This window comes from Podarcis erhardii (assembly GCF_964252035.2).
Source record: "Podarcis erhardii genome assembly, chromosome: 3".
In the NCBI taxonomy this organism is placed as follows: domain Eukaryota; kingdom Metazoa; phylum Chordata; class Lepidosauria; order Squamata; family Lacertidae; genus Podarcis; species Podarcis erhardii.
In genome coordinates, this window is record NC_138507.1 from 119,028,003 (window position 1) to 119,040,019 (window position 12,017).

Consider the following 12,017-nt stretch of genomic DNA (forward strand, 5'->3'; position numbering starts at 1 on the left):
ACCTTCTTTATCGAACGCATGACATTTAGACTCTAAGAAGCAGTAGAGCAGGGGAAATGGTGACGTCTTGCTGCCCTGTGGAACAACTGAGAGTCAGAGGTCCTTATCTACTGATTACAAATCATCCATGAATCTACCAGAATGCACTCATTAACTCAGCTTTTTCCTGGCTTCACATCCTCCTGGTCTCACCACAGGCCTAAACCTCTTATCCCTACATCTCATTTTGGGGAGGATATTGTGCTTATGGGACGCGGGTGGCGCTGTGGGTAAAAGCCTCAGCACCTAGGGCTTGCCGATCGAAAGGTCGGCGGTTTGAATCCCCGCAGCGGGGTGCGCTCCCGTTGCTCGGTCCCAGCGCCTGCCAACCTAGCAGTTCAAAAGCACCCCAGGGTGCAAGTAGATAAATAGGGACCGCTTACTGGCGGGAAGGTAAACGGCGTTTCCGTGTGCTGCGCTGGCTCGCCAGATGCAGCTTTGTCACACTGGCCACGTGACCCGGAAGTGTCTCCGGACAGCGCTGGCCCCCGGCCTCTTGAGTGAGATGGGCGCACAACCCCAGAGTCTGTCAAGACTGGCCCGTACGGGCAGGGGTACCTTTACCTTTACCTATTGTGCTTCCAGTTAGAACAACAGCCCCACCTTCCTTCAAAGCATGGTACGACTTGCTGGACGTTGCAAAGGAGTGCTCAGAGGCAACTTCTCCAGGAGCTTACAACTGCAGAAAGCCCAGCCGTCCTCTGGCAACCTTCTGGTTTCTAGTCGTGCATTGAGCTTCGCTGCTTCAACCCATCCTAACGCAGCCATGAAGATCCTTCCCCTGTGCTTGGCTGCCCTGTGTTTACTGCTCCCGGCTGCCTCAGGTAAGGGATGGAGAGAACGTGCACAGTCCGTACGGATGCTGCACATGTGCAGCCGAGCTGTTTGCCTCGTCCCGAGTGCCAGAGAGGGTTCCTCCGCCACTGTCCTCATCCAGCCCATCCTTGAAATTGTCCAAATCCTGGTGCTTTGGCCAAAACAGCACCATCCATGCATACAAGTAACATATCAGCAAGGCTTGGGGGCAACGTAACGTTTGCCAAACTTCAGGGAACCTCCCGCCGCCACCCAAAAATAAACCCACCGTCTAATGAGGCTGACTGGTGTGGTTGGGGTGTGTGTGTGTGTGTGTGTGTGTGTGTGTGTGTGTAGGGCCATTTTTAGGTTTGATGAGTCTCTAAGCTACTGAAAGTAATAGGGCCCTTTATATATCCAGCTGCCCTTTGTCAACAACAAATTGCGGCTGTTTTTTGTGTTGAATAAATGTTATATGGTAATTTATGGACCTAATAGGTCTCTAAAGCCATTTGCACATGCAACCAGTCCATGCAGAATGTAGGCACCCTATATATAGAAAGGAGCAAACCAGTGGTATTTTAGGGAGCAGGCTAGCAGGCGGGGCCCATGACTTACATCCTAGGAGCCTACACAACACAAAACACTGTTGCTGTATGTAGGTTTTATTTTATTTCTTTTTTAATCTTATATTTTGGAAATGTACATCCAGGTCTTTTTCCTTTAATGTTTTTTTTTGGGGGGGCCCTAAGAGAGTGGTGCCCTAAGCTATATCTTATTTAGCTTATACGTAAATCCGGCAGTGTGTGTGTGTGTGTGTGTGTGTGTGTGTGTGTGTGTAAAACTGGGAAGAGGGAGATTGGAATGAAGTTATCCTGAATGAGAGCGTGGCTGGCTGGAACCATGAAGGAAGCAGCCTGTACTATGAAGATGTTCTGGATTGTCCCATTTATGATGAACTGATTGTAAAGTGGGAGGTTGGGGACCATGAGGAACATCTGGGGCCAATGGTTGTGGGGTAATGGGACTGCCACAACACTCAGAGGGGCACGGGATTCCTTACCTCCCCTTCTAAAGCCGGTGAACTTGTGTCTCCCTTTTCTCCTCTTCTGAATTTGCTTTACTCTCCGAAGTAGACAGTGATATTCCCCCCTCCCTCCGTTTATGCAGGATATGCAAGGTACATAGTGCATAATAATCTACAATGCCGGGCTGCTCGTGCAGAATGCCTCTATTCCTTCTGTCCCAAGAAGATGTTTAAGATTGGAGTGTGCAAAAACCGCAAGACATGTTACAAAAGGTAACTACAGCTCACCAAAGAAAAGTTCTCAAAGGTTGTTGGATGAAAGTTGCACCTCTGCCCTGTCTCACTCCCAGCACTCGTCGGATTTGAGCGACAACAGGCTGCCATCTTAATCACCTTTGCTAGTTAGTCATTTCCGCTAAAAATTATTTATTTATTTATTTATTTATTATTTAGTTATTTATTTATTTATTTGTACCCCGCCCACCTGGCTGGGTTGCCTCAGCCACTCTCGGTGGCTTCCAACAAAATATTAAAATACAATATTCTATTAAACATTCAACACTTCCCTAAACAGGGCTGCCTTCAGATGTCTTCTAAAAGTCAGATAGTTGTTTATCTCCTTGACATCTGATGGGAGAGCATTCCACAGGGCAGGCGCCACCACTGAGAAGGCCCTCTGCCTGGTTCACTGTAACCTCACTTCTCCCCAAGGAAACCTACAGTGGTACCTCGGGTTAAGTACTTAATTCGTTCCGGAGGTCCGTTCTTAACCTGAAACTGTTCTTAACCTGAAGCACCACTTTAGCTAATGGGGCCTCCTGCTGCTGCTGCGCCACTGGAGCACGATTTCTGTTCTCATCCTAAAGCAAAGTTCTTAACCTGAAGCACTATTTCTGGGTTAGTGGAGTCTGTAACCTGAAGCATATGTAACCTGAAGCGTATGTAACCCAAGGTACCACTGTATTGGGTTTTTTACCCAGCATTCCTTTTTTTTTTTTTTAATATTTTTATTAATTTTACAAAATAAAAAAGAACAAAGAATAGAATACAAAAGTTTCATAAATCATATTTCTTTTACAGAGTCTTTCGGACTTCCCCACATCTTCCCGAATCTGCATTATTTATAATACCAATTTCAGCATTTTGTTATCTTATTTCATCACTTATTGTATCTTTCATTTTGTCATGTTACCCATTTCAATATATTTATAACCCAATGTTCATAATACAAAGTCTTCAGCTATTTGTTATCTTATTTCATTACTTATTGTATCTTTCAGTTCGTTATTGTATCTTTCAATTTCATGTTACCAAAGTCAAAGTTATTGTGACCATGATCTTATATATTGTGATTAAAACGTAATGCAATAAAGATTTTTCTTAATTTCACCTCTCTTTTCTTGTGCCTTAATTTTGATTTCACCTAATTACCATTGCTGGGGCTAATATTTCCTAAAAAGTGCATTTTCTTAACATTCATACAGCTTATAATATTTTTGTAAATAGTCCTTAAATTTTTTCCAGTCCTCTTCCATTTTTTCTTCTCCCAAGTCTCGGATTCTGCCAGTCATTTCCGCCAGTTCCATATAGTCCATCAACTGCGTCTGCCATTCCTCCAGTGTGGGTAAATCTTGTGTCTTCCAACACTTTGCGATGAGAATTCTTGCTGCTGTTGTAGCATACATAAAAAAAGTTCTATCCTTCTTTAACACATTCTGGTCTACAATGCCCAGAAGGAAGGCCTCCGGTTTCTTAGGCAAGGTATATCTAAATACCTTTTTTAACTCATTATAGATCATTTCCCAAAAGGCCTTCACTTTCGGACATGTCCACCAGAGATGAAAGAACGTCCCTTCCGCCTCTTTACACTTCCAGCATTTATTATCAGACAGGTGATATATCTTAGCAAGCTTGACTGGGGTCATGTACCACCGGTATATCATTTTCATAATATTTTCTTTCAGGGCACTGCATGCCGTGAATTTCAATCCGGTGGTCCATAACCTTTCCCAGTCCTCAAACATAATGTTATGTCCAATATCCTGTGCCCACTTTATCATGGCGGATTTGACTGTCTCATCCTGTGTATTCCATTTAAGCAGCAAGTTATACATTCTTGAAAGTAATTTGTCTTTAGGTTCTAACAATTCTGTCTCTAATTTCGATTTTTCCACCTGGAACCCAACCTTTTTGTCTGTTTTGAAAATTTCCCGAATTTGGGCATAATGCAACCAGTCTCGCACCTTACTTTTTACATTTTCAAAACTCTGCAGCTTCCAATTGTCACCATCTTTTTCTATTAATTCCCAATATTTTGGCCAGTAGGCCTCCATGTTAAGTCTCTTGCGTGCCTTGGCCTCTGCCGGTGAAAGCCACCTTGGTGTTTTACTCTCCAATAAGTCTTTATATTTTGTCCAGACCATAAAGATTGCTCTTCTAACAATATGGTTTTTAAACATTTTATGAACTTTAACCTTGTCATACCACAAATACGCATGCCACCCAAAAGCGTTATCAAACCCTTCCAGATCTAGGACATCGGTGTTCTCTAACAAAAACCAGTCTTTCAACCAGCAGAAGGCTGCAGATTCATAATATAACCTCAAGTCTGGCAGGGCAAATCCCCCCCTTTCTTTCGCATCTGTTAGTATTTTAAACTTAATTCGGGGCTTTTTGCCCTGCCAAACAAACTTAGAAATATCCCTCTGCCACTTTTCGAAGCATACCACTTTGTCCACAATCTGCAGGGTCTGAAACAAAAATAACATTTTCGGCAAAACATTCATCTTTATAGCTGCTATTCGGCCTAACAAGGAAAGTTTTAGTCTTGTCCAAGTTTCCAAATCCCTTTTGATTTCTGACCAACATTTCTCATAGTTGTCCTTAAACAAATTCAAGTTTTTAGAAGTCAAGAACACCCCTAAATATTTTACCTTTTTAACCACATTTAATCCTGTCTCTTTCAAAAACTCATCTGTTTCTGTAGACGTTAGGTTCTTAGCTAAGACCTTAGTCTTTTGCTTGTTCAACTTAAATCCCGCCACCCGACCATAATCAGATATTAAATCCAAAACTCTTTTTGTGCTAGAAACTGGCTCCTGTAATGTTAGTACCAAATCATCTGCAAATGCTTTCAGTTTATATTGTTTCACTCCGACCTCAATGCCCCGAACTGACCGGTCCCTTCTAATCATATTCAAAAGCACCTCCAGGACCGAGATAAACAATAATGGGGATAGAGGGCACCCTTGTCGTGTCCCTTTTTCAATATTGAATTCCTCCGTCACCACATTGTTTACTATCAATTTAGCTTTTTGGTCTGAATATATTGCTTCTATACCATTTTCAAACCCCCGTCCCACTCCCATCCCTTCCAAATTTTTCTTCATGAACATCCAAGAAATGTTGTCAAAGGCTTTCTCCGCATCAATAAAAATTAACGCCGCTCTAGTGTTAATATTTGTTTGTAAGAGTTCCAAGATGTCAATAATGTTTCTCGTGTTGTCAAACAAATGCCTACCCGGGAGAAAGCCTGCTTGGTCCTTGTGAATCACTTCATTCAATACCTTTTTAAATCTATTTGCCAAAATGTCTGCAAAAATTTTGTAATCCACATTTAGGAGTGAGATGGGACGGTAGTTCTTAAGTTGAGTCTTTTCAGTTTCTGTTTTAGGAATCAATGTGATGAAAGCTTCTTTCCACGTTTCTGGTGCCTTCTTACCCTCCATAATCTGGTTACATACCTCCATCAACCAGCATTCCTAATGTCTGAAGTCCAGGTCAGAAATAAAATCTTGTAAAATATTTCCTAAAAGCGACTCAATGAGAAAGGCAGGATTTCTATTTCAGTTTAGTATCAGTGTTAAAGATTACCTCCTTTTGCCTCCCCGGTGTTTTTAAGTTAGTGCTGCAGATTTTACACGAGCAGCAATTCTGCCATCTTGGATATTGGCTGAGGGACCTGCTGAACTAAGAAAGTAGTTTTATTATGACTAACTCTGATAATCTTTTGTGCATGGGAGGATAATTGAAGAAAAGTGTTTATGATGCTTGCCAGAATTAGCCATACATTTATTTACATGCTGACAATCTTTGGTAAGTTACAGATAGGTAGCCGTGTTGGTCTGCCATAGTCAAAACAAAACAAATTCCTTCCAGTAGCACCTTAAAGACCAACTAAGTCAGTTCTTGGTATGAGCTTTCGTGTGCATGCACACTTCTTCAGATACCACTTCTTCAGGTATCAGGTATTCTTCAGATACCACTTCTTCAGGTATCTGAAGAAGTGTGCATGCACACGAAAGCTCATACCAAGAACTGACTTAGTTGGTCTTTAAGGTGCTACTGGAAGGAATTTGTTTTGTTTAATCTTTGGTAAGGTAAGTGTGTTTGCATGCATTATTTATAATGGCTTTATAATTCTTTATAATGAGTATATAACGGAAAATAGTTTTATTACTTAAATAGTCTCCTAAATTCTCCCTCTTCCATTTCTTTTAGACCCAAGGTGCAACCTACCTAACTCCCAGTGTCCAAAGCAATACACAAACTGAAACGCAGCCATCCTTTGAATTTCACACTTCTCTGAATTTTGCAGCACCGTTCCCTAGTCACGTAATGTGTGCAAAAGTGCACAGGAGTGGAGAGGTGTACACAAAGAGGCATAAAACCAAAACAAAACAAAATTTGCAAACTGAGATGAAGAACTGAACTTAACATTGAGAAAATGAGGAGCTGAATTTGCCTGCAACCCATCCATACCAAATGATGGGCTTAGGAATGTTTCTTATGCCAACCTAGCAGTTCAAAAGCACACCAGTGCAAGTAGATAAATAGGTACCGCTGTGGTGGGGAGGTAAACAGCATTTCCGTGCGCTCTGGTTTCCGTCACGGTGTCCCGTTGTGCCAGAAGCAGTTTAGTCCTGCTGGCCACATGACCCGGACAGCTGTCTGTGGACAAACACCGGCTGCCTCGGCCTGAAAGCGAGATGAGCGTCACAACCCCAGAGTCGCCTTGGACTGGACTTAACCATCCAGGGGTCCTCTACCTTTACCTTACTTTATGCACCAACATGACTTCCTTTGTTTTTCCACGTGTCAACTGTTGTGGCTTTGCTATGAAGTTATTTGCTATCAACTAACCCTTGGGTTTTCTTCTTCTTTGTTTTTAAGTAAGTAAGTATGCTGTTGAGTGCTGCCTGCTCACCCAGGAATCTGTGAAAAACAAGAGGTGCTTCCTCCTTCCGAGAGCCACTGGATCCTGTTTCATCCCGGACTGGAGACGTCTTCTGCTTATTCACCAGAGAATCTGAACCAAAAAAAGGAAGCCTTTGCAACATTTTTAATGAGTACACAAGCTTCTCCTTTGCAATAAAAGCAAATTAAGAGGCATGGTTCCCTCTATTTCCAAGTTTCTTTTTTTAATAGTAAAGGTAAAGGGACCCCTGACCATGAGGTCCAGTCGTGTCTGACTCTGGGGTTGTGGCGCTCATCTAACTTTATTGGCTGAGGGAGCCAGCGTACAGCTTCCGGGTTATGTGGCCAGTATGACTAAGCCGCTTCTGGCAAACCAGAGCAGCGCACAGAAACGCCGTTTATCTTCCCACCGGAGTGGTACCTATTTATCTACTTGCACTTTGACGTGCTTTCGAGCTGCTAGTTTGGCAGGAGCAGGGACCGAGCAACGTGAGCTCGCCTCGTCGCGAGGATTCGAACCACCGACCTTTTGATTGACAAGTCCTAGGCTCTGCAGGAGCACAATGGGGGAAAGGTAGACTGCAAAGGTAGATAAGTGGCATGGACAGCTCAGTTGGGTAGAGCATGGGGCTGATGATGCCAAGGTTGCAGGTTCGATCCCCTATAATGGACTTTGGGTATAACATTGAGTATGAAGCATGGTTGAGGTTGTGGAATGAGAGTCTAAAATGTACAGCATGTGCCACCTTAAAAGAGAATGTAATGAAAATGATGTACCGATGGTACTTAACACTGGTTAAGCTGGCTAAAATGTACAGGATGAGTAATAAATTATGCTGGAAATGTAAAGAGAAAGATGGAGACCTTTATCATATGTGGTGGACGTGTGAGAAAACAAAATTATTTTGGGAATTAATTTATAATGAATTGAAAAAGATGTTTAAATATACCTTTCCCAAAAAGCCAGAAGCTTTCCTGCTAGGCTTGATGGGAGAGGAAATTGGATCAAAGATTATTTATGTATGCAACAATCGCGGCGAGAACTTTATTGGCCCAAAATTGGAAATTACAGATTCGGCTGGCACGCATACTTATGGTACGGGAAAGGGAAGGTTCATAGAAGTTTTTACAACCATATAATCAGGAAATCACTAATGAGAGTATGGGAGAGATACAAAGACCTCTTGGAACAAAAGTGGCTCTCACCACATGAAGCATTACTGCTCAAACCACTTGGAAAAGAAAGGAAAATGGCTCACATATGTTGATTTATTAAAGGAACATGATGGAAAATGGAAATTAAGAGATTATGATGAGATCAAAGACCACTTTCAGAGTTGGTTGCATTATCAACAACTATATGAAACACATAAAGAAGACAGCAAGAAAGGATTTAGTTATACAAGATCTAGGTTTCAAACGGAAGTTATCGAAGGGAAAGTGAAATAACTGAAGGCCGCATACAGCATACTATTAGAATGGGAGAAGAAAGATGAAGAGGTAAAATCAGTTATGATTAAATGGGCACAAGATGTAGGTCACAACATTATGATGAAAGATTGGGGAGAATTATGGAAAACTGACTTAAAATTTACAGATTGTTCCCTACTGAAGGAGAATTACATAAAGATGATGTACAGATGGTACACAACACCAGTGCAGTTAGGGAAAATGTACAAAACTAGTTCAAATATATGTTGGAAGTGTAAGGAAAAGGAGGGGACATTTTATCATATGGGTGGGATTGTAAGGTAATTAAAAAAAATTGGGAAATGATATACAACGAATTGATGAAAATGTTCCATTTAACATTTGTTAAAAAACCTGAAGCATTTCTCTTAGGGATTGTAGGGAAAGATCTGCCAAAAAAGCTGAAAAACATCTTCATGTATGTGACAACAGCCGCAAGAGTTTTAATAGCATAAGGATGGAAGACTGAAGAAACCTCAACTAAAGAATCATGGCAAGAAAAATTGATGGACTATGCAGAACTGGCAAAACTGACATATAAGCTACGGGACAAGGATAACTGTGACTTTAAAGATGAATGGGAACCCTTTACAAAGTATTTGAAGATGCAACAAAGCGATCTGGACAACTTGGCTGGTTTTGAATAAACACTCATAGACATTTTATTGATAATAATCAGCTAAATAGTTTGAGGATCTATACAACTGTGTAACATGCAGAAAACAGCATTTTTAGAGAAATCAAAGACTGGAACTGGGGGAAGTCGGGGGGTGGGAGGGTTCTGTGGGGGGAGGGGGGAGGGAGGAAAAATGGGGGGGGAATAAAGATGATATGTTTCTGGATAATATGTTTTGTTTAAATTTCGAATAAAAAAGTTATTTTAAAAAATCCAAAAAGACTGGAGTAAATTCATTGACTATTTAAACCAGAACTGTAGAAGTTTGAAGACACTAGCAGGATTAAAATAAATCTTACGACATGGATTTGAATAAAGAGGAAACTGTGAGATGTAGATTGGAAATAGAAAACTGTTGGCGGGAGGGAGGGAAGTCATTGCTCGGTAGAGCGGGGGGGGGGAAGAGTTGTACAAATGAATGTGGAAATTTACTCTTGTTTGGTTAAAGTGCAAATTTAATTTAAAAAGTATTCAAAACAATAATAATAATTCAAATTGCCCTATTAGTATTTTGTAGTTTTGCCTTCCTTCCAGGTGGTGGCATCATATGCTCACTTTCAGAAGAAGAAGAAGAATTGGGGAAAGGAAAGAAGGAACAGTTTTCCCCTTGCTGGATACATTTCTGTAAAGAGGAGAAGAAGAAGAAGAAGAAGAAGAAGAAGAAGAAGAAGAAGAAGAAGAAGAAGAAGAAGAAGAAGAAGAGGAGGAGGAGGAGGAGGAGGAGGAGGAGGAGGAGGAGGAGGAATAGAGGAGAGAGCTCTGTGGTGTGATTTTTATTTTCTGTGTTAAGCACGAACAAGAAGCAGCTTAAAGATTTACAATTCTTATTGAGATATAATAAGGTAAACGGTGTTTCTGTGTGCTGCTCTGGTTTGCCAGAAGCGGCTTAGTCATGCTGGCCACATGACCCGGAAGCTGTACACCAGCTCCCTCGGCCAATAAAGTGAGATGAGCGCCGCAACCCCAGAGTCAGTCATGACTGAACCTAATGGTCAGGGGACCCTTTACCTTTAAGGTTATATCAGAGACTATCCTTTATATGTGAAGCTGAGGCTCCAATCCTTTGGCCACCTCATGAGAAGAGAAGACTCCCTGGAAAAGACCCTGATGTTGGGAAGGATGGAGGGCACAAGGAGAAGGGGACGATGAAGGACGAGATGGTGGGACAGTGTTCTTGAAGCTACCAGCATGAGTCTGACCAAACTGCGGGAGGCAGTGGAAGACAGGAGTGCCTGGTGTGCTCTGGTCCATGGGGTCACGAAGAGTTGGACACGACTAAACGACTAAACAGCAAAACATCCTTTATATACCCAGTACATTGCTGCAGCCCACAGGAGAGCTTCTCCAGCAAATTCCAAAGATATCAGAAGCCAGCTCCATGGGAACTCAGAGTAGGGCTTTTAGTGTGGTTGGCTCTGTTCTGTGAAATAGCATTCCTCTTGGCACTTTCTGGAAACAATCTGTAAAATAGTGGGAAAGATGGACGAAGGACACAGCCCTGTTAGATTCACAGCTCTTTATTACAGTAGTTAGAGCTGCTCAGACTCACTGCAGCCTAGCCGGCTTGTAATGGTTCTAGGGGTTGCTCGTGTGTAAATCGACGCCACACCTGGCTGAGTCACCTGGGTGAACCCTTTCTGTCCGGACAGCCACTCGCCCGTGGCTGTCTCAGTCACTGGCAGAATCCGTCAGTGGGCGCTTCTTGAACCTCTTCCAGCAAAGAAGCTCCTTGACGCCTAGCCTCCGCCTACTCTCCCTGCGCGGAAGCCTTCTGCGCAGGGAGGGTGTGGGCAGCGGAGGACCCGTGCTCTCCCCACTGGTCTCCGGCGAGGAGTCATGGAGCCACCTCGCCGATTCCCCCATCTGCCCCCCTTCTCCACTGGTGCTACGCTGAATTCCTTCCCCAGTAGATGGGCTGCTTCTCTCCCTCCCGGGACGCTCTCCTGAACCCCTCTGGAGCCCTCCCTCTCCCTCTGGCTCCGATGGCAGTTCCCTGACACGGCTGCTTTATATAATACTAAGTAACCTGTAACAGCTGTTGTTGTTTAGTCGTGTCCGACTCTTCATGACCCCATGAGAGCTCTGTGTGTCAGAGAGAGAGAGAGAGAGAGATCTGGCTAATTCTGGAAGCTGGAAACACAGAGGCTGGTCTTGCTGTGTGCTGAAACCCAAAGCCCCTCCATTCTACAGTGGTACCTCGGATTACAGATGCTTCAGGTTACAGACGCTTCAGGTTACAGACTCTGCTAACCCAGAAATAGTACCTTGGGTTAAGAACTTTGCTTCAGGATGAGAACAGAAATCACGCAGCGGCAGCAGGAGGCCCCATTAGCTAAAGTGGTACCTCAGGTTAAGAACAGTTTCAGGTTAAGAACGGACCTCTGGAACAAAGTGAGTTCTTAAGCAGAGGTACCACTGTATACTCACAACATGTTGCACATATGTGAAAATAAAACCATAGATCCTAATAGACACCACAGTCTCCTCCGGTCTTCATTCCAGGGAAACTGAATCCTGGGTAAACGATGGACTCTCTTAACACACAGAGATTGATTTGCATGCAATAGCAACAACAGCAGTAATTATGGTTTAGTAATCACCGATACCTTTATTTTCCAGGAACTCCATCATTCTTTCTTTTCCCCCTTTCTTTCTCTTCCCTCTCTCTGGTATTCAGAGGGATATTCGCCTCCAGTGATTTGTTCTGGGTTTTGCTTCTCTGCCAGGTCTTCCAACAGGACAAAACCACTTATCCCCACATCTCTGCCTGGTTAAGCCAGTGTGCTTATGGGTTGGACAGCAGCCGCACCTTGT

The 12,017-nt window shown here is 43.0% G+C and overlaps 1 long non-coding RNA gene across 1 annotated transcript; it reads left to right on the forward strand.

Moving 5' to 3' along the window:
- Nucleotides 1-1,659: 1,659 nt before the first annotated feature.
- Nucleotides 1,660-7,256, forward strand: LOC309338116. Its single transcript, XR_014154725.1, has 2 exons — nt 1,660-2,134; nt 7,034-7,256. It is a non-coding gene; the product is annotated as an uncharacterized lncRNA (long non-coding RNA).
- The last annotated feature ends 4,761 nt before the right edge of the window (nt 7,257-12,017 follow it).